At 49.7% G+C, this 20,871-nt stretch overlaps 1 protein-coding gene across 4 annotated transcripts in view; it reads left to right on the top strand.

The window, feature by feature from the left end:
• The first annotated feature begins 2,591 nt into the window (after positions 1–2,591).
• The window catches only part of Farp1 (FERM, ARH/RhoGEF and pleckstrin domain protein 1), a 214,903-nt gene continuing 196,623 nt past the window's right edge, over positions 2,592–20,871 (top strand). For 2 of the 4 annotated variants that reach the window (XM_050150440.1, XM_050150436.1), the window contains exons 1-2: positions 2,601–2,739; positions 3,361–3,434. The gene's annotated coding sequence lies outside the window, so the exon portion shown is untranslated. Of the gene's footprint in view, positions 2,740–3,360; positions 3,435–9,134; positions 9,243–20,871 lie in introns of those variants that run through there. The other 2 variants (XM_050150437.1, XM_050150438.1) reach the window with 2 other exon arrangements.

The following is a 20,871-nucleotide window of genomic DNA, read 5'->3' as shown; positions in this document are numbered from 1 at the left end:
CACCCAGCATGCACACACCCCACGTGCACACACCACCCAGCATGCACACACCCCACATGCACACACTCCACGTGCACACACCACCCAGCATGCACACACCACTCAGCATGTACACACCCAACGTTCACACACCCAACAAATAGCTCTAAAAGCAAAACCAAACCAAACCATTCTTATCCCAGAAATACAAAACAGTTGAGCCAAAAACTGCATGCTGGGCCGTGGTGACACAGGCCTTTAATCCCAGCAATCAGGAGGCAGAGGCAGGTGGATCTCCAGGTTTGAGACTAGTGTCGTCTATGGAGCAAGTTCCAGGAGAGCCAGGGCTACAAAGAGAACTCCTGTCTTGAAAACCCAAATTGGAAGGAAGGAAGAAGGGAAGGAAGGAAGGAAGGAAGGAAGGAAGGAAGGAAGGAAGGAAGAAAGGAAGGAAATGTAGATCTTCAATGAGGACCACTGGGAAGATGCTATTGTTTGTCTTTTAGTAACACCTACCATTTTGCTTTAATTCATGAGACACAGCTCATTACAGCCAACACAGTCCCTGGATCAACCAAAGCATGCCACCTGGAATGTGTTAGAACCAGGCAGATCCAGAATCTGCACCGGAACAAGACTCCCAGGTGATTTCCACCTCAGCTATAGGGGTTCTTAGCTAACTGGGCCCCACACTGGGAATCACCTGCAGTAACTTTAAAACTACCCAGGCTGTGTCACAGGCTCAGCAATCAGTCTGGGCCTTGCTACCTTGCTTCTGTGAGGAGACCCGGTGAATCTGAGGTCTGACCCTAACACAGTGGCTCTCCAGGTATGGTAACTAGATGTGTGGGCTTGGTAGGCCCGCGGCCGATTACCAAGAAGTTAATTTCATGCTTTCACTGGGCCTAGTGGTTCAGACTGTAATGTTTGAGGGGCAGAGGCATGCGGACCAGCCTGGACTACATAAGGAGCCTCTTTCTGGGGAGGGATGGAGAGTAATTTCCATTCCTTAAAAAAAAAAAGAGCTGCCTCTGCTCTTGGTGGTCCAACCACTACCCTTAAGAAAATGGCTGGCTGAAAATAGCTCGTCCGTACTTGTAAAGCCACACACAGTTTGGCCACGGAGCCGGCTTCCGACCCATCCATTTTCTTTCCAGCAAACTGCCCAAGGCCTTCCTGGTTTTCCCGAGCCAGGGGAACTTAACTTCGAGTGTGCAGCATGAAAGAAGGAGCCCCGATCCTCAGTAGGCGGCTTTCTAGCCCCATGATGTGCCCCTCTCTGGGTAACCGAGCTTTCTCATCTCAAGCCTCCCTTCCCACAGGGGCAGTTCCCATTCACCAAGCTTCTCCTTTACAGTGTGCCCTTTGGGCCTGAAGTCAGTGAATTGCTCCGGGGCACAAAGTGACCAGATTCTGAGCCAGACTGGCGCTAGAGGTGGGAACACACCAGCTTCTGGATCCAGCAGAACGGGGTTTTCCTGTTTCATATGTTCAATGACCCAAGACCGCTCCCAGTGGTGGGCAGAGAGCAGAAGCTGGGAAGGGGGATAAAAGGAAAAACAAAACAAAACAAAAAAAAATTTTAAAAGGCACCTGGTGGGTGGGGGCAGGGACGGAAAGTCACCTAGGGTCCTGGGCCTTCTCTGTCCAGATTTTTCCCCTTTATCACCTAGTTCTGGAAAACAAGAAGAGGACCGAACACCTATAGCAGGCCACCCTCGCGGGGCGCTCTGCTGACCCCTGGCCGAAGGGTGATGGGGGTGATCACTGTCGTGGGATTCGCTCTGGCGGACTCTGGGCCTAGGCAGCATCAGAGGTGGCACCTGCGCCTCTGGCATAGACTCCCGCGCAGCTTGGGGTGGTGCCGGAAGCCTGCGCGAGTAGCCCGGGGGGGGGGGTGCGGGGAAGGTGTCTTTGCAAAACGTTTTCCACGCGACGTCGCAGCCCTAGCCGGGCTTGCCAAAGCGACCTGAGGAATCGGTGCCACGGATCTCCCGCCATCTGCTGCTGGCTTCTTGGGTGCGCCTGTCTCCGGCCCTCGGCGTTCCACTCACTAGGGACAAGCGCTCGCCTCTCGGCGGTGGCTCTTCTTCCCGCGCTCGGCTTGGTGGCGCAGCTCCGAGAGCGGCTCTGGCCACACGCCCAAGTAAGGCTCCGTTTCTGGGCTGGGCGGCGCGGCCCTGCCTGCGGGCCACCTCTCCGCGCACCTGCCTCCCGGGCGGAGCGAGCGGGGCGGGGCCGGGCGCGCCGGCGCAGGTCACGGCTCGGACGCTGGAGGGGGCTGTGGTTCTCGGCTGTCCCCAGGCTGTGCCCAGGCTCCCCCTGCCGAGGGCCCGGCCCAGGCCCAGGGAGGGGCGGTGGTGCCCCGCACTTCCCGCTCGCCAGCCTCGGAGGCGGCTGGTCCCGGCGCGGGCGCAGCAGCTGCGGAGAGCGGGGAGCGGGGCGAAGAAGGCGCGGGGCGGGGACGCGGCCGCCGCCCGCTCTGCGCCGCTCCTCTCCGTGCGAGTGGCGCTCCGGCCGGGCGTCGAGGCGGCCACGGCGACCCGGATCGCGCTCCCCACCCACCCCGCCTGCTCCGCCCTCCTCTCCGCCCCGCGCCACCTTTGATGGCTCGGACCTCGGCCGGCCGCCGCCTGCCTAGCTCGCGCGCCCGCCGCCCGCGGGGACCCCTCGCTCGCCGCCGCCGCCGCGCCCTCGCCAGCCCTGCAGCCCTCAGCACGCAGCACGCAGCCCGGACCCGGAGCCGCCGGAACCGCCGAGGTAGGTGGCGCGCGGCGAACAATGACCGCGGCTGGAGGGCGGCCGCCGAGGTGGACCCGGCCGCGGCGGCAACTTGTGCGAGTCCTTGCGGCCGCGGCCCCGGGTGCGGGCCGAGCTGGCCGCGGGATCCGCGGGGACGGTCCCGCCTGTAGCCGGCGGCCGCAGGGTCCTGCAACAATAGCGGGAGCCGGAGCTCCCTGGTAGCCCGTGGCGCTCACCTCCGCGGACCTGGGCTGCGGGGCTCTGAGCTTGTGGACCCCCCCCCCTCCAACCTCCCCGGCCTCCACTCGGCGGGCGCCCTTCCCCCGCTTCCTCCCTTCCCACCCTGCCCGGTGACAGCGACCCCGACGCCTCTTCCGGACCTAGGGCTGCAATCTCAGCCCTGGAGTTCGGTTCCCCGGCCGCCGAGGCGCGGGTGCCGCCGTGCCGCCGGGTCCCCAGCAGCTCGCCCACGCGCGGCGAGAGCTTCCCGGTGGGTGACAAAGAGGAACACACCCTCTTAAGTTAGATCTTGTGTCTCTTTGCTGCATGCCGTATCGAGGGGAAAGTTTTTTTTTCTTTTTCTTTTGAAAGCACAGGATAGGTATATTTTTTTTCTTATATTTTTTTCTTATTTTTTAGAACTTCTGGTTGTGATTTTTTACGATTTTAAGTTCGGGAAACTTTAGCCGTGTGATCCATCCGGACCCCTCTGAGTGAGTGTTTTATACTTCGGAGTCGTGGGGGGATACGCGTTTCATTGATGGGAGCTGAAGACCAGCTGCTGGTGGGGATTTCGTAGTCTCCTTAAAAAAAAATGGGAGGTAGGGTTCACAAAGAAACGAGGTTTTGAGACTTGCTTGCTGGTGGAGATGTAGGAGAGCGAGTGCCTGCCTCTCATCTGGAACAGTTTACCGTGCTCAGCCTCTCGTACCCCTCCCCCCTCTCCGGAGTTCGGTGGCCTCGGGCTGTTTCATTTATTTTTGTTCCTGCGTTCCTCCTTGCTAGTTTCCCGCGTTAGACTCCCTTAGCTCTGGCCCCTGACCTTGGGTACCCCCGAGACCACCATCCCCACCTTCCAGCGGGCAGCGATTTCTGAGCTTAACCTCGACCCATGCCATGTTAATGTGCTTCGCACGTGGGGAATTGCCAAGCCCACTTCAGAATATTACCCCAACGTTGTCTTCTTGCTTTTCTCTTTCTATCTGAACAAGGAATGGAGAAAGGAAGAAAGAAAAGGCCTTTTGGGTTCCGGAAGCTCTAGTGGGGAGTCGCCTTAAAATTTTTTTTTTTTTTTTTTTTTTTAAGGATGAGGTGGGGCTCTTCTCAGATCCCAGCCATCTTTGCTCAGCCCCACTGTTCTCGCTGGGGCCTTATCCTCAGCTTTTCAGGTGGGTGGGTCCCTGCCAATGCGTGTCTTCTGTGGGTATGGTATCCACACGGCTCACTTTATATTCCTGCTGCATCGGTCTGCAGCAAGACACTAATATTGGACCTACTCCAAGCACAACGAAACGTTTGTGTTTTTAGTATGTCTGGCTAATAGCTCTGCTTCTGGGTAAAATAAATAGAAGCATTATTGGGCAGTGACTGGCCTACTGGGGGAGTTGGTGGTGTAGATAGCCAGCAGATGTCTGCCAAGCCCACAGGAAGCTAGAAATACTTGGTCATCAATGAGGTAACCACCTCCCCCGGGTGAACACAGAACTCTAGTGTGCTCCTCTGATTCGGGGTTCACTGTTAGATGGAGGAGTTCTGTATGTTGGGGATCCTCCTGAAGTTAGGTACCCCCACTTCCTTTTGAGATAGGATAGGGCAGCGTATCCCTGGCTAGTCCAACTGGAGATCCTCCTGGTTCAGCCTCTCCAAGTGTGCGTGTATTGACACCTGTTTGTAATGTACTTTTCTGCATCGATATTGTCTTTCTGGGCATTGATATTGGGATCACTGTTTTGGATTATTTTTGGTCTTGTTTTTCATTAAAGGAATTATGCAAGGGAAAAATATTTAAAGATAAAGATAAGATTAAAAGTAATATTGAAAAGGTTAAGGTGTTGGGGCCACATATGTAACCCCAGCATTCTGGAGGCAGAAGCAGGAGGCTCATAGGTTACAGGCCAGCCTTGGCTGTGTAGTTAACTCAAGGTCAGCCTTAACTCCATAATCTCAGTAACAGAATGAATAAAAAAAGGAAAAGGAATGCTTAATAGTTTATTTCATTTGGAAAAATGAGTAGATGAACTCTAGATAGGAAAGACAAAACCTAATTTTTTTTTTTTAAATAACTTTTTTAAAGATTTATTTATTGATTATGTATACAACGTTCTGCCTCGATGTATGCCCACACGCCAGAGGAGGGCGCCAGATCTCAGTACAGATGGTTGTGAGCCACCATGTGGTTGCTGGGATTGAACTCAGGACCTCTGGAAGAGCAACCAGTGCTCTTAACCTCTGAGCCATCTCTCCAGCCCCCCTAATTTTTGCATGTTGGTTTTATTTTGTAAAACCAGCCTGGGGATATGTCCAAGGACCATGGAGACTGACTTTATAGGGACCTTGTGTTTTGCTGGCTTGATGCACCCGGCCTCTTTTACCAATCTTTTGTGATTGCCTTGCTTGCTGCAGAGAATAAATGAGTATTTTTGAGAACTGCACTTTCCTCTCTAAAAGAAGATGCTAACAGTAAACAAAGAGGCCCCCACAGCCCTGTGACATAGTCCTTTGAAGTCCTTTCTTCCAAGGGCTGGCAAGTATTTCCAGTGTTGGTGGCCTCTTGCCTGGGTGAGGAGGAGGGCCCCAGGAGGCTGGAGTCTTCCTGGCTGCCTTTCTCCTGTGTTTTGGTGCATCCTGGGTTCTGTTTCTAGCTGCCAATAAACCGGTTGGTTGTGCCAGCATGGCCTACTATACTGGCATTCCGGAGGTGTGTGTGTGTGTGTGTGGGGGGGATCAGGTGTTCAAGTTCGTCCTTGGTTCTGCTTGCAGCACAGTGAGTTCGAGGCCAGCCTGGATTAGATTTGCACATGCATGTGCGTGCGTGCACACACACACACACAGAGACAGACACGCACACAGAAAGGAGAGCTCTCCCAGTGGACTCTTGAACATATGTGGTTGCAGTTTTCTACCATTAATGGCTAACATTTGTGTTGAGGCATTACTCCATCATAGTCCTCTGGCCCTTTGTGACGCAGATTTGGTTGTTAACCCTCGTTAACCACTTCCACGTGGCCAAGGTAAGCCAAATGGTTTCCATTAAGAAACGAAAATGCTAATGTCTCCAACCACTTAGACCAATTGTCACTTTCGTTTTTAAATCAAAAAGCCCCCAGCAAAACGCTCATTTCAGTGGAGAGAGATTAGTTTTTACTAGGGAAATATCCTTTTTCTGTTTGAGTCAGTAGAAATGTTTTGGAGGGGATACTTTTCAAGAAGTGGATGATTGATACATTGTTTAAACATGGTACTCTGAGCATGCCGCTTGTGGAATAAAAACAAGGACCAACCATCCATTTGACTCACGTTGGGCGCAGGCTCAGGAGCTTACAGTGGTGTTGCAGTTTTGCTGTGGTATGGAAATTATAGACTGCGGCGTTTGGAGTTAGTGTGGGATTCTTCACTTGCACGGAATTAATTTCGTGTGTTAATCTGTCACTTGTGCATACATTAAAACACAAATGCCACAGGCCCCACTAGGCTGTCTTTAATGCCCGCTGTGGAGTGCCAATAAACCCAGCATGGCCATGGTCACTTTGTTTTGCTTGAAGACTTTTGGAGAAATGCTTTTCATAATGGCGATTTATTATCAACTTCAAAGGAAGACTTAGAAGTCAGGAGTATGAAACTTTCAGTTTTTCCTTCTCACCCTGTTATTTCCGGGTCTAGGATAGTGCCCGGAACATAGCAAACCCTTGATGAATGTTTGCTGAGTGAATTAGCATGCCTAGCTTTTAAGGCTATTTTAAGTTAGTTCCTGGGTTGTTGTTGTTTTGTTTTGTTTTGTTTTTTAATATGGGAGACTTGACCTTAGCAGCACTAGGTCGCAGTTCTGGGGATGTGAAAATTTGATATTTGAGTTTATATATCATTTCTTTGTAACTGAGCAATTTGGTCCTTAAAGCTGGCTGATGTGAAAAAGACACAGTCATGTTTTACACGGACATAAAGATGATGCGATGACTGTAACCTACGCCTCCTACCAGACGCTTTCGCTAATGTTTGGTGTTGCCTGATCCATCTTTTCATTTGGTCATTTCCCCCAACTTGAGTGGATTTCTGCAGTTTCTTCCTGGATAGGTCCTCCTTGAGCACAGAGGTTTCTGGATGCTTTCCTTCCTGGGAGCATTGCCTCTTAGAGTTCCATTCACACACCTGTCCGTGGTAACCTCCTTTTCTGAGCTCCTTAGATGTCTTTGTTTCAGAAGGATGGATTGTCAGGATTTTGAATTCTCATGGCGGTTTTCCTGTTACTCAACCAGTGATTTGTTATTTGTGAATGGCCTGGCTTTTCTTTCTGGAGTTCTGCAGTTTCACTATAATGGACGCAGGTGTCATTTCTGTCTTTTTTCCCCTCCTCTATTTCCAGGCAGTTCCTTTCTTCTCAGTGATTCTTAACTGCACTGGGGTTGTGATCCCAAGATGTGACCACTAGGTCGTTTTTGAGTTTGGTGCTCGCGACCCAAGGTCTTAAGAACACCTGTAGACAGGTCTTTGTGTGGAAGTATGTTCTCATCATTTGTGCTGGGCTCTTAACTGCCATGTGTGTTCTGAGGGGCTTCTCCTGTTTTATGTTTCCACCTGCCAGGCTCCAGAAACTTTTGTGACTGTTCTTTGCCTACATTTGAAATGGTCCGTCTTTTTCATTTTAGCCCTTTAGGGGAGCGCGTAGTAACTGTGTGAGGTGGTTCTAGTTTGTGTTTTCCTGATGACTCTTGGAATCATCCCGTGCGTTTCTCAGTCAATTGTCTGTCTGCTTTCTGTAGATGCACACACACAGTGTGTGCATGTGTGTGTGTGTGTTCTGTAGCTGTGCTGAGTACAATTGTCATGAGTAAACAGCTCGTACCCAGTCCCACCTTGCCTATAGCTGTGATCCGTCTCTAGATACACACCCTTTGTTCTGCCTGTGTCTTGTTAATATTTTCATCTGTTCACGTGTTTATTCTCATCACTCTTTAAATCCGGTGTGTCTTTTGTACTAGTGTGTGTGTATGCGTGTGTTGGTACAGTGTGATATGGCAGTCTGAAGACAACTTGCTGGAGCTGGTTCTCTCCGTCCCCGTGAGCTGGCAGCAAGAGCCTTCACCTGCTGGGCCATCTTGCCAACCCCTCTTCATTTTTTGTTGGTGTCTTTTGAAGAGCAGACATTCTTGCAAAATTTTACACAATCTGATTACTGAATGTACGAACGGTCAGGAAATGTGTTCTGGTGTGCAAGGAAGGGAGAAGCTACCATGGCTATGTTCCTCCCGTCGATGCGTTTCTTGGGGCAGCTTTGTTCTTCCCCAAGTCAACTCACGTGGAAGATTAGAGACAAAAAAAAAAAAACCTGGTTATTTTGAAAATAGAGGCAAATGGGTTGTTAATATTACAAGCAAGTAAATAGATTTTTAAAATAAAATTCAAATTAGGTTGTGTCATTTTATAGATGAAAGGATTATGAGAAAAAAAAGTGGTTTTGTAATCAGTTAAGAACAACAAACTGGTCGGACTCTGGGAAAAAGCAAGTTTTAACATTCTGTTTTTAAAAAATAATTCGTAGCAGGGCTTGATGGCACGCATGCCTTTAATCCCAGCACCCTAGAGGCAGAGGCAGGTGAATCTCTTGTAAATTCAGGCTAGCCTGGTCTGCATAGTGGTGAATTCAGAACAGCCAGGGCTGTATAGAGAACCTATCTCATAATAAAACAAAGCAACAACAACAAGAAAAAATTATTTGTGTCTGTGTATGTGTGTATGAGTGCAGGCGCCCACAGAGGTCAGAGGCGTTCGGTATTTCCAGAACTGGAGGTATAGACAGCTGTGAACATCCCAGTTTGGGTGCTGGGAACTGAACATGGGTTTTCTGCAAGAGCAATGCATGCCCTTAACCACTGAACATCCCTCCAGCTCCTTAACTACAGCAGCCAGGTGCATGGGCACCTGCAGGTACTCCCTGGCTTCCGTGTTCACAGCCATCTTTGGAGCACAAAGCCTAGATCAGGAGAATAACATGAGACCAGGATGAACATCCTCCTAATTCTTGATTGTCCTGTCCATTTAATATAAATGATAGACATTGCCTAACTGGACTGAGAACTTATTAAACAAGCAGGTACCTTCCAAGGTAATTGAAGCTGGGGTAGAGGTGCCAAAGTAGCAGGACTTGCCCTTAGCAGGACCCGCTTGTAACTGGCTTCCTTCTTTGTCCTGTCGGGCAGGTCAAACTTCACAAACTTCACGGGAACGCATAAGACTCCCTGGATGCCCGGGGCAGAACGTCTGGCTGATGAGATCTTTAACCTACCAAATAGAGGCCTCCAGGAATGGTAGGCGGTAGGCGGGCTCCCACCGCGTTAGGGTTGCTGAGGAGGAGGTGCTTTCTGTCCTACCCTGTCATTCCTGGCGTGTCGCTTTCTGCCCTTGGGCTTGTTACCTCTGGTTCATTAGATGCTGCAGCCTGATGGCTCCTGCAACTCCTTACTGCACGCTGTCACTTGGGGGTTGTTAAAGCCACCGTGGCTCAGGCTCCTCGAAGCTCCAATTCCTTCCCAGAAGCCCCCAGCATCTGGGAAGGTTGCTGATGTGGGTTCTTGGAAATGTTCAAAAAGAGCCTCCAAGACCAGATTGGATGCCTGTGGCCACAGCAGCTGTATTGTGGTTTGGGCAAAAGGAGAACAGAGATGCAGCCATAGCCTGTAAGTGCATTGCCGAGGCCTGATGGGCTCCACGCATCCGTGCCTAGTTGGTTAAATAGTATTAACCTGCACTAAGTAATGCATTTATGTATTTTCTGTTCCTCCTGGAATTGTCCTTTATAAGGATACCCATTCAAATCAGCACTGAGTTTATCTTTCATCTGCCATATAGCACAATCTTTGGGGAAAATGTGTTCTAATTTCTTTTCCTGTGGAAAGTGACTTTTGTGGATGTGATGGTAGATCCCCAACCCCCTGGGAGGGAGATGGCCTCTGGGGGATTACATTTATTATGTGAATTGAGGTGGGAATGCCTACCCATGTGGGCGGTACCATTCCCTTTGCTACAGCCCTTGGGATGACTGGAGAGAGGAGCCCCTCAGCAGCTGGTGTCCCTTTCTCTCTGCTTCCTCACTGTGGATGTGACATAACCCCAGTGTGGATGCTATAATGAACAGTGAGCTGAAATAAGCCCCCCCCCCCTGTTAAGTTTTGGTTGGGGTATTTTATCATGGCAACAGGAAAAGGAACTTAAGACATTGGGCAGGTCAAGTTGTCTGAGAAGCAAACTGTTGTAGGAGTGTTTGACGGAGTATGCGAACCATTCGGCTAGCTCTCCTTGAATTTGTCTCTTTCAGAGGTGGCATCACTGCTCATCATCTTGGAAGTGGCCTTTGGCAGTTTAGATCACATTTGGACCATCCCCGGAGTCCTTTAAGGGAAAGGGGTGGTGCCTGCCATTCCTTCCACCCGGCACAGCTTTGGCATAAACGTTTATATTGTTGGGGGAGTTGGTGAGGACACTCCTCTGGGGGCTGATATAGTTTCTTTTAGTCAGAGCCTCAAATGTCTAGCATCAGATTCTAGAGGGGGCCAAGTAGAAGGAACTCTTGACTATAAGAGGAGTCGGGAATATTTGCTCACACTGTGAAGGTGTGTCTTTGCCCAGGTGCCTTCTGATTGGTTTAATAAAGAGCTGAATGTCTAATAGCTAGGCAGGAAGAGGTTAGGCGGGACTTCTAGGGACAAAGAGGACTCTGGGAAGGAGAAAGGCCATTCAGGGAAAACCAGAGCTGCTGTGGTTTGAATGCTCTTGTGTCAGAACTCTCCCGGTCTGCAGCTGGTGGCCCTGTTTGGAAGGTGAGACTTGCTGGAGGAGGTAGACTTGTGATTGGCCCTTGAGATTGTTAAGGGGCTGTATTTCCTGCATGATGTCCAATTTCTGTTTCTGTCAAGATGTAAGGGCCTACCCATATACCCCTGCCACCATGGAGCTACCTCCTCCCAGGACAGACTCTGTCCCCTCAAACTGTGGGCTAAAATAAGCCCTCCTCCTTGAAGTTACTTCCTGTTAAAATAAGCCCCTCCTCCTTGAAGTTGCATCCTGTTAAAATAAGTCCCTCCTCCTTGAAGTTACTTCCTGTTTCCATTTGATCCCACAACAAGGAAAGGATCTCGCAGAAGAGGTTACTCCAGGAACAGTGATCTTGTTGAATTTGTGAAGGAAAGCTGATTTAGTAAGTAAGAGCCCTAATATTTACCCCATGAGTTGCTGCTGTACAAAACTACCCTCCAAGGGTTGGCAGAGAGTGGATCCGCCTTTCTCAACCTTCCTAGCTCCGTGACCCTTCAATACAGTCCCTCATGCTGTGGTGAACCACAACATTATTTCAGTGGGGCTTCATGCCTGTAGTTTTGCTACGGTTATGAATCATAATGTAAATGTCTGTGTTTTCCCATAGTCTTAGGTGACCCCTGTGAAAGGGTCATTTGATCCCTAAAAGGGTCAAGACCCACAGGTTGAGAACTGCTTCTCTAAGCCAACCACCTCTCTATCTTGGAGGATATGCTCACTTGTAAAAATTCATCCTGGTTGGGCTTGTTGATGGTTTACCCCTACTCAGAGAAGGTAGGGGAGGGTTAGGGGACCCTCACTTGAGTATACAGCTAGTGTTCATAGCACCTGGTACACCACACAGCCCTGCTTGCTAGGGATTTGGGGGAGGGGCTAAGTATAAGGCCAAGAAAGAAAGATTGGGAGAGAGGGGCTCCATCTACGTGGTTATGGAGAATCCCATTTTCCTGTGGGGTAAAAGCTCTGGTGTGACCTTTTGGGGGAGGAGTATCCACACCCCTGTAGGTAACCCCTTACCCTTGCTCCGTAAGTAAGCCCAATAAACTCATTGGCTTCCCCCAGAGTGAACTTTGGTGGAATTGTGCCTTGGCCTGCCCTTGTGACCTTAGGAGGAGGGGTAGATATTGTTTATGTCCTCTCCTGAGAAGGAATTTTAGCAGCAGCTGCAGATAAAAACCATGTGTCCAGACAGTTGTGGAATGTAGATCAACAATGTTTTTATCTTTTCATTTAATAGATACAATCTTTCAAAAGCAGTGGAGGAGGCGCTTGCCTAGCCTGTGTGAAGCCCTATGTTAGAGCCTTAGCATCACCAACATCCCCCCCTCCCCAAAAAAAAACTCCTAAGGATCTGGGTGGTGGCTCCTTTGGTGAAGAGCTTGCCGATGGGGAGGTGGAGGCTAACAGGGCCCTGGGGCTCCCTGGCCAGCTTGTGAGCCATTCAGCCTCCTTCCTTTATCACCATTGGTTTTCTTGCCTTTGCAATGCCGTGCATAACCATGGGGTGACCATCTCCCTCTGTCTTTTATTTTCACTCCAAAGAACAAAAGCCTAGCTTGAGCCCTGTGCAGCAGGGTGCGAGAGTGTTTAGTTCTTCTTAGCTCGTGGGACCAAGCAGAGAAGGAGCAGAAGCATCCTGGGGCCTGAGAGTTGCTGCACCCCTCCAGCCCTGTGGCATGCGACCTTGTGTCTGGTCCCTGCTTTCTCCTGGACATCAGCTTCTTTTTTTTTTGTTTTTTTTTTTTTTCTCTCTCTCTCTCTCTCTCTCTCTCTCTCTCTCTCTCTCTCTCTCTCTCTCTCTCTCTCTCTCTCTCTGTGTGTCTATACTTTCAGTTGCTCACAGATGACTATACTGAGCATCTCCTTGAAGTTGGGTTGTGTTTCAGGCTGTGGTGAGCCATCTGATGGGGGTCGTGGGAACCATGTTTAGGTCCTCTGCAGGGGCAGGGGCAGCCCTTGGCTACTGAGCCCTCGTCCAGCTCACTTCCTGTGTTTTCAGTGCCCTGGGAAGAAAACTCCAGTCCTGCTGGGATGAGATCCCATAATGCATCTGAACTGCCACCCTTCCCTGTCCCCTCCAGGGTTATCCAGGCATGGGCCTTCTTGGTGTGAGAAGAGCCAGATCACAGGCCTGCCCTGACCTCAGTTGCTTAACAAGATGGACAGAATACCTACGTACAAATGAAGGAAAACAAAGCAGACAGCAGAAAACAGCTCAGCAGGAGTCTTTCCCCAGCGGCAAGGGTTCGCTGAAGCTGGGGAAGTTCATGACACATCAATGCTTGCTTTTTTATTTTTTAATGATTAATAATTAATTAGTTGATCTCATGTAGCCGTTTCTGGCTTTGAACTTACTGTGTAGCTGAGTAAATCAGCAGCGTACCCTTATTAAATCCCGAGCCTCTCGTCTCTGCCTGCTAAGTGCTGGGATCACAGGTCTGTGTCACCATACCTGCCTGCTGCCCTTCTGATCTATTGTTGCCATAGCCGTGTTCTTCCTGTCCATGTCCAGACACACCTGTCGAGGACAGGGGAAGAGTGGTTGCTTGCTCAGGGTCATGGCAGAGCATCCCAGTGCATCTAGGAGAAGGCGGAGTGTAACTGCCTCTAGCCCTAGGGGATCTTGGGAAGGGGCGCTGTGCATAGCACCACATGGTAAGGCCCATCCCCTGACCTGCTGTCCCCATTTGTCACAGGTGCCAGCGACCAAAGTTGTTATTGCTCTCAGCCCTAATCCATCTCCAGTGAGCGGGGGCCCTTGAGTGATAATTCTAGTCTGTTGACAGAAAGATACTCAGTTTGGCACACCCAAGCCTTGGCCATCCATCAAAGTCCTGGCCGAGGTGATGTCTGTTTCTCCCTTTGGCACATCTTGGAAGGACACTGTTCAAGAGTACAGACACACGGCTAGGGATGCCATTCATTTGGAGAGCGCTGTGCAGAGTTCAGGGTTCAGGGCCACCACTGTCATCATGCAGTTATTCCCTTCCATCTAACTTTGCTTTTCCTGCCAGTTAGTTCCTGCGTGTCGGAAACTGTGATGTCTTCAACTGCAGCCATAGTTTTTCCGTGCTTTGGTTGGTTAGTGCAAGTCTTAAGGTGTGTCCACGAGTAACCTGGCAGTCCGAACCCCTTAGATTCCAGGACTCTGCACAGATTTGCAAGCAGTGGAAGGGATGCTATTTTAAAGATGGGGGCACTTGGCAGGAAGTGATTTTTATTTGCCTCAGTGAATAAAACAAAGTCCTTGTAGAAATGGGTCGAGACTTTCTGATGTTGACAGGCTGTGCTAATTGTGTTGGCTGTTTTCTTTCTTCCAGAGTCCCTCAGACAGGTGCTCTTAGGTGCTTCAGGAACAGGTAAAGGAAACCGCTGTGACCTCAGGAGTGAATCCATTTTCTCTGATTGCTATTGAGCACCTGTGCAAGATTGAACCCCGAGTCTCATGCATGCCAGGGGTGCACTCTCCCACATCTCGGGTCTTTAATCACCTTTGACCTTTAGGAGAATGTTCTTGGGGGACACAGCAAGAGTTCTGTCTCCAGAGTCAGCCGACGAGTGGTAATTATTAGCAAGTCCTGAGATACACCGATGGATTTAAATAGCTTGCTTGTGAAGATTCCTAGAGCTGGCATTTTACAAAGGAAAGGTTTGAAGGTCAAGGGAGCCATAGGCCCTGAAGGCAATTTAAGAAGTGAACATATTTCTCTTTAAAGCAGAATATAATTGAAATTGTTTCTCAGAAAGAAAGTATAATGGGGTGTGGTGGTGCATGCCTTTAATCTTAGCACTTAGGAGGCAGGGACAGGCGGATCTCCAAAAGTCTGAGGCCAGTTTGGTCTATACAGAAAGTTCCAGGCTAGGTAGGATGACATAGTGTAAAAAAAACTTCCAACTAACCCCTCCCCCACTTAAAGAATCCTCAAAAAAGTATATATAAAGGCTACAGAGATGGCCCAGTGGTTAAGAGGATATATATGCTCTTGTAGAACATTAAAAAGTGTATAGTATGTATATGTGTCTATATTTAATATTAACGTAGACTGTATGTTAACATTATCAAAGTGACTTATTCCTCATTAAGTCTACAGCACTATGTTTTAACACGTGTCTAGAACGGCCTCATCAACCACACAGTCAAGACATGGGCTGTTTCCATCTCTTCTGAAATCTCCCTGTGCTGCCCCTGTGGTCCCCCAGCCCCTGCTAGCTATTCTTTCATTCAGTGTCGTTTGGTCGTGTCCAGGATATCACACGTTAACACACAGCATAGCCTGTTGAGGCTGGCCTCTCCGAACTGTCTGAGAGACTTCGCTTTTCCTTCTGAGTAGTGGCTGTTGCGTGGACACCCCGAAGGTGTCTGTCCGTCCACCTGCTGAAGGGCATTGGGGTCGTTTCCCTTTGAGGAGTTCTGAGTATGTCGTCTGTAAATGCAGAGCTACCATGAATGCAAATTTTCATATGAACTTGGTTTTGGTGTTCCAGGAGTACATATCTTGCCAGCAGTTACTATCGCCAGCCCTATTTTTTAGCCTTTTTAAATGGCATGTAGTAATATCTTACACTGGTTATTTTTAAAACTAAAGATACAGAGGAAAGTTTTAGAGGGGCTTACTCTAGGAGCAGACTTATGGTCTGTGTAGCAGGGAACCTCTTAGAATGGCTGCTTGTCGGTTGCAGGGCACATCACGAAGGACAGTGGAATGCAGAAACAGTCCCGTCCTCCACATCCCTGTCAGCAGGAAGGAATCAGGAACAACTCACTCCTGAGGGTACTTAGGGATACAGGTTAATTTTCTCAACTGACATAAGTTTTCAGTGCTAATGAAATTACAGAGCAGCTGTAAGATGGGTGTCCTGGGGAAAAGCACACAGGCTGGGGGCCATTGCTGTTTATGGCCTCCGAGCTTAGTGGCTGACAGTGGCAGTGAATGACCTTTCGTAGCTTTTGTGCTTAGGGCTTGGGAGTGGATTTTGGACATCAGTTCTGGCTCAGACGTTCACAATAAAGATGTCAGCTAGGGCTGTAAGATCTTTTCCTAAGGAACCTCAAGGGGCTCCATGGGCAGGGTGGTGCTCCCCACAGCATGGGTCGCAGCTTGTGGTGAAATGAGAGTCCTCCAGGAAGCCCTGATAGGCTGTTGTGACATTTATAAGCTAGTCTTGGTGTGCTTGGTCACCGGGCCAGCCATGATGCCGCAGGAGGTGATCTCACAGAGTATGGGCGCCAGTAGGCAGGACCTGATGGGTGTGACCGTGGAAACTGGCTTCCAGCCACCTGAGAAATCAGCCATGTTCCTGTAGTCCAGTAGAAATAAATTTTTCATCTTGGAGTGGCAGCTTTTACTCATATTTTAAAACAGAGCCAGTAACTGTACTATGCACTGATTATACTGCACACTGAGGTGCACTGCACACTGAGGTGCAACTGCACACTGAGGTGCACTGCACACTGTACACTGAGATGCACTGCACACTGAGATGCACTGCACACTGCACACTGAGATGCACTGCACACTGTACACTGAGATACACTGCACACTGAGATGCGCTGCACACTGAGATGCGCTGCACACTGAGATGCGCTGCACACTGAGATGCGCTGCACACTGAGATGCACTGCACACTGTACACTGAGATACACTGCACACTGAGATGCACTGCACACTGTACACTGAGATACACTGCACACTGAGATGCACTGCACACTGTACACTGAGATACACTGCACACTGAGATGCACTGCACACTGAGATGCGCTGCACACTGAGATGCGCTGCACACTGAGATGCACTGCACACTGTACACTGAGATACACTGCACACTGAGATGCACTGCACACTGTACACTGAGATACACTGCACACTGAGATGCACTGCACACTGTACACTGAGATACACTGCACACTGAGATGCACTGCACACTGAGATGCGCTGCACACTGAGATGCACTGCACACTGAGATGCACTGCACACTGTACACTGAGATACACTGCACACTGAGATGCACTGCACACTGAGATGCGCTGCACACTGAGATGCGCTGCACACTGAGGTGCGCTGCACACTGTACACTGAGGTGTGCTGCACACTGAGGTGCAGTGCACACTGAAGTGTGACTCGTGTGTTGTACATGAATTGCTTGTGAAGTCTTTCTGATCAGTATTTTGATGAAATATTTGTTTTATGTTTTTGAGACAAGGCAGTGTGGCCTTGTCTGCCTAGAACTCCCTGTTTAGAGCAGGTTGGCCTCACACTCACACAGCTCCCCGCCTGTGCCTTGTGAGTGTGTGATTAAAGGTGCACGTGCCCACATTTCACTGTGGTTTCTACTTTTGGACTGAACGTTTTCTGGAGACTTGGGACTATCGTAGAGTTCCTCCTCCACTCTTAGAGGGCTGGGCTGAGTTCGCACACGTGAGAGCAAATCGAATGTGACACAGTTGTGCTTACAGGACACACGGCATTGCACACTTATTGCTGCCGTCATGGGAACCAATGCCCCTTTGCTTGTCCAAGCTGCTTGGGGAGGGCCCCGGTTCTTCATCTGGTGGTTAGGCCAAGGCGTTCTCTTTGTGGCTTGGAAGTTGAAGGGTAGAGATCTTTCCTTCAAAGAGTGGGATGCGTTGGCTTCTGAGGTGGAAGTAATTCCTAAACCTGAGCGGGTACTCAGGCTGGCCTCCCACTCCTGATCCTCCTGCCTCCAGGTCCCATGTGCTAAGAGTCCCTGTGGCTACACCCGGGTCTGTTGTTTTGAGATATGGTCTTCCTTCAGCCCTGGCTGGCCTCAACCATGGCGATCCTCCTGCCTCAGGTGCCAGAGTGCTGGGATCATAGGTCTGGTTACCACACCAGACTCTATTATTTATTTTCAAATGAAAAAAATAATAAAGCCACTGTGAACATGTCTAAAAAGATGAAGACAAGTAATCAGGCAAGACGTATACATAGCATATGCTCGCTTGCCCGGCCCCTCACTCAGACCCCTTCCTTTTTCCAGTCTTTTGGGGTAGCTTTAGGTTCACAGCAGCGTGGAGCAGAAGTTAGTTCCCATATCTGCCCTCCACCCTTTTATTATAAACATCCTGTACTTTCTTTCCTTAATTAAATTTTTTTAACAGCGTTTCCTTTTTTCAATTATAATCTAGTCTACATATGTTTTGTGAATTTCACTCCCCCCCCCAATAATCTTGCCTCAGTAATCCTTAAATCAACATGATTAAGGTCAAAGGTCTCTTCAGGTCATTTCCTGTTGACCTTTGCTCAGAAGAATTTGCCTTCTGTTCACATGATGGGGAGGGGTGGCTTAGTTTGTGATATTTATCACATGGAGATTCCCAGGGTAAGTTTAGAAGCACTTAAAGCCCTGGAGGGCTCGGCCCCTCCCATCTCTTTTATCACTGAAGCCCCCCTCCCCGCTTTTGGTAGTGGGGTGGGGGTTGGGATTCTCTTGGGGTCAAAGCGGTTGGTCTCCTCTGGAGTTAGAGCCAGAGCAGGAATCTTTTTCCAGCACAGTCTTAAATGTGAAGGCTTGCCTAAGTCAGAGTCGGGCATGGGCTGCAGTTAACTCTCCTGCGCCCTGCAGGCTGACCGGTAGCTGGGCAGCGTTGGGCCTGGGGACTGCAGTTCTGTGGATGCTGCTAGCAGGACCGTAGCTGGGCAGCGTTGAGCCTGGGGACTGCTTTCTCAGGGGCGTCAGCAAGTGTTTTCCTTCTTTGGTGCATTAGAGAGAAACTTCTGCCTAGCTAAGGCCACGCGTTCATAAATCTCTGCTGAATGAGCAAAAGGGAGGCTCCCTTTTGGAATTTCTGGAAAAAGGACCCCAAACCTCTCAGAGGGGAGCTGACCTCAGCAGCTGTTTGACCTCAGCCTATGAAAGCCAGGGATGTGGAGACACACACTGGTGGCAGATGCGCGTTGTTCTGTGTTCTTAACCCTCCAGGGTGTGTGTGTGTGTGTGTGTGTGTGTGTGTGTGTGTGTGTGTGTACACTCCTTTAGCTTCCGAAGTGTTTCTCTCAACCGCAGAGGCCAGGTTGGTCTCTGGCAAAGTCAGGAGGGCTTTAGCAATGATCTTCAAGTTGGGAGCTTCGAGCGCTTAAAAACTATACCCTTTTTAGACAGAGAAAAAGAAAATGCTTCTTTGGTCCTATGATATCATGCGTTAGTGACTTAGAAATTAAACTTAGCATGACCTCTCTATAAACACCCATGATTATGGCCTTCAGCTTAATTCCAAGAAAACTACCGACTGTAGGCTACCTTTATGAGTCATCTGCTGGCCAGAGCCCCTGTGTTTACCCGGGAAGGGAATGGCACCCCCAGAACACAGGGAACTGGTGTGCGTGCGTGCGTGTGTGCGTGTGTGTGTGTGTGTGTGTGTGTGTGTGTGTGTGTGTGTCTGTGTCTGTGTCTGTGTGTGTGGCATTAGCCGATTGGCTGGCCTGATAGAAACATTGGTTTGAGCCACGTGGAGGGTCCTTGAGCACCTGGACTGTGTCTATCTGACAGGCCTTGGGCAGTGTTTCTGGGACTCACTTGGGGGAGAGGAATTAGGGGCATTTTTGTTCTAGATGGGAAGATTGGGGAGTCTGGGTGCCTTCTGCAGATGTGCACAAGCAAACAGTGGGAGTCAGCTTGAATAAATCTGGAGGTTTAAAGCTTGCAGTTTGTATTTGATTAAACAACAAAGTAACACATCTGGCCTTCTCCCTGGGTCTCTACCTCCTGCTGTGACCTCTGGGAGGAGGGGGAAGATTTATTGGTCTTTTAGAGAACTCAGATTTTCAGTGTACTTGACTGAGTTGGGCTCGCCTTTGAGTTTCTCTTTAGAAATTTGCTTTTGCTGTATAATTTCACGTACAGTGTGTGTGTAATTGCTGAGTGTGGCATGACAGGTGAGTGTTGACCCTCACCCTCTCACCCTCCACGTGTTCGGGACAGGGTCTTTATTGGTCTCTCCACTGTGTGTCTCAGGCTAGCCCACAAGTCCTCTTGTCCCCACCTCCTATCTCCTGCAGGAGCTCGGGGATCATGGATGCTTTTGTGAGGGATCTGGGGCTCTGAGCTCTGGTCTCCACACTTGGGTAACATGATCTTATCACCCCAGCCACAGGAAATAAAACAGTTCTGAGAAAAAAATGCTGTTCATAATGTTGTGGAGAAAAGACTCGTTGGAAATAGTTACCCCTGGGAAGCTGACGGGAGGCAGGACTGGTTTCCCACCCTTGCAGCTTTGCCGGTCTTATCCATTAAGAGAAGCCCAGTGGCACTTTAATGTGGTATTTCCCCGTCATTAAAATTACCCTTCTAGGACTGGCTCTGTAGCTCAGAGGGTGAAGATATTTGTGGCCAAGCCTGATGGCCTGAGTAAAAACCACACACACAACACACACATACCACACACCACACACACCACACACACACCACATACCATACACATACCACACAACATACACAACACACATACAGCACACACACAGTGCACACACACCACACACATACCACACATACAATACACACACACACACACACACACACACACAGTAATTATGTCTTCCTCAGTCACTTTCTGTCTTTTCTGCTGAGCCGGTCTCTCACTGACCATGGAGATCATGGTTTGGCTAGACTGGTTGTTCAGAAAGCCCCAGTGATACTATGGTTCCCCTCCTCAATGCTAGGGTGACAGTTGCTTGCCCATGGGTGCTGGTGGTCTCCTCCCAGTGCTGGGGTTACAGTTGCTTGTCCATGGGTGCTGGTGGTCTCCTCCCAGTGCTGGGGTTACAGTTGCATGCCCATGGGTGCTGGTGGTCCCCTCCCCAGTGCTGGGTTGCAGTTGCAGGGTTCTGTGGTCGAAGTTCAAGTCTTCAGGCTTGCAGAGCAAACAGTTTTCAGATCTCTTTAGTCTTCTTTTTTTACTGTGCTAGGCATGGGCAGTTAGGACCTGTCTGATGCTAGGCAAGAGCTCTCTACCACAGAACCACAGAACCACATTCTGAACCCCCTTTCTCATTGTTTGTGTGGGCACCACTAGATGATCCGTAAGTCCTACTGACAGGTGTCTGTGTTGTTTGGAACAGTCAGCTGGTAAGAACAAGTCCAGCGCTGCTAGTGGCCAGAGGCTCTGTT

This window comes from Alexandromys fortis, unplaced genomic scaffold, assembly GCF_014885135.2.
Source record: "Alexandromys fortis isolate MF-2015 unplaced genomic scaffold, M_Fortis_MF-2015_v1.1 scaffold_66, whole genome shotgun sequence".
Lineage (NCBI taxonomy): Eukaryota > Metazoa > Chordata > Mammalia > Rodentia > Cricetidae > Alexandromys > Alexandromys fortis.
Note: the sequence above shows the minus strand (reverse complement) of the source record. Positions and strands in the feature narration are given on the sequence as shown.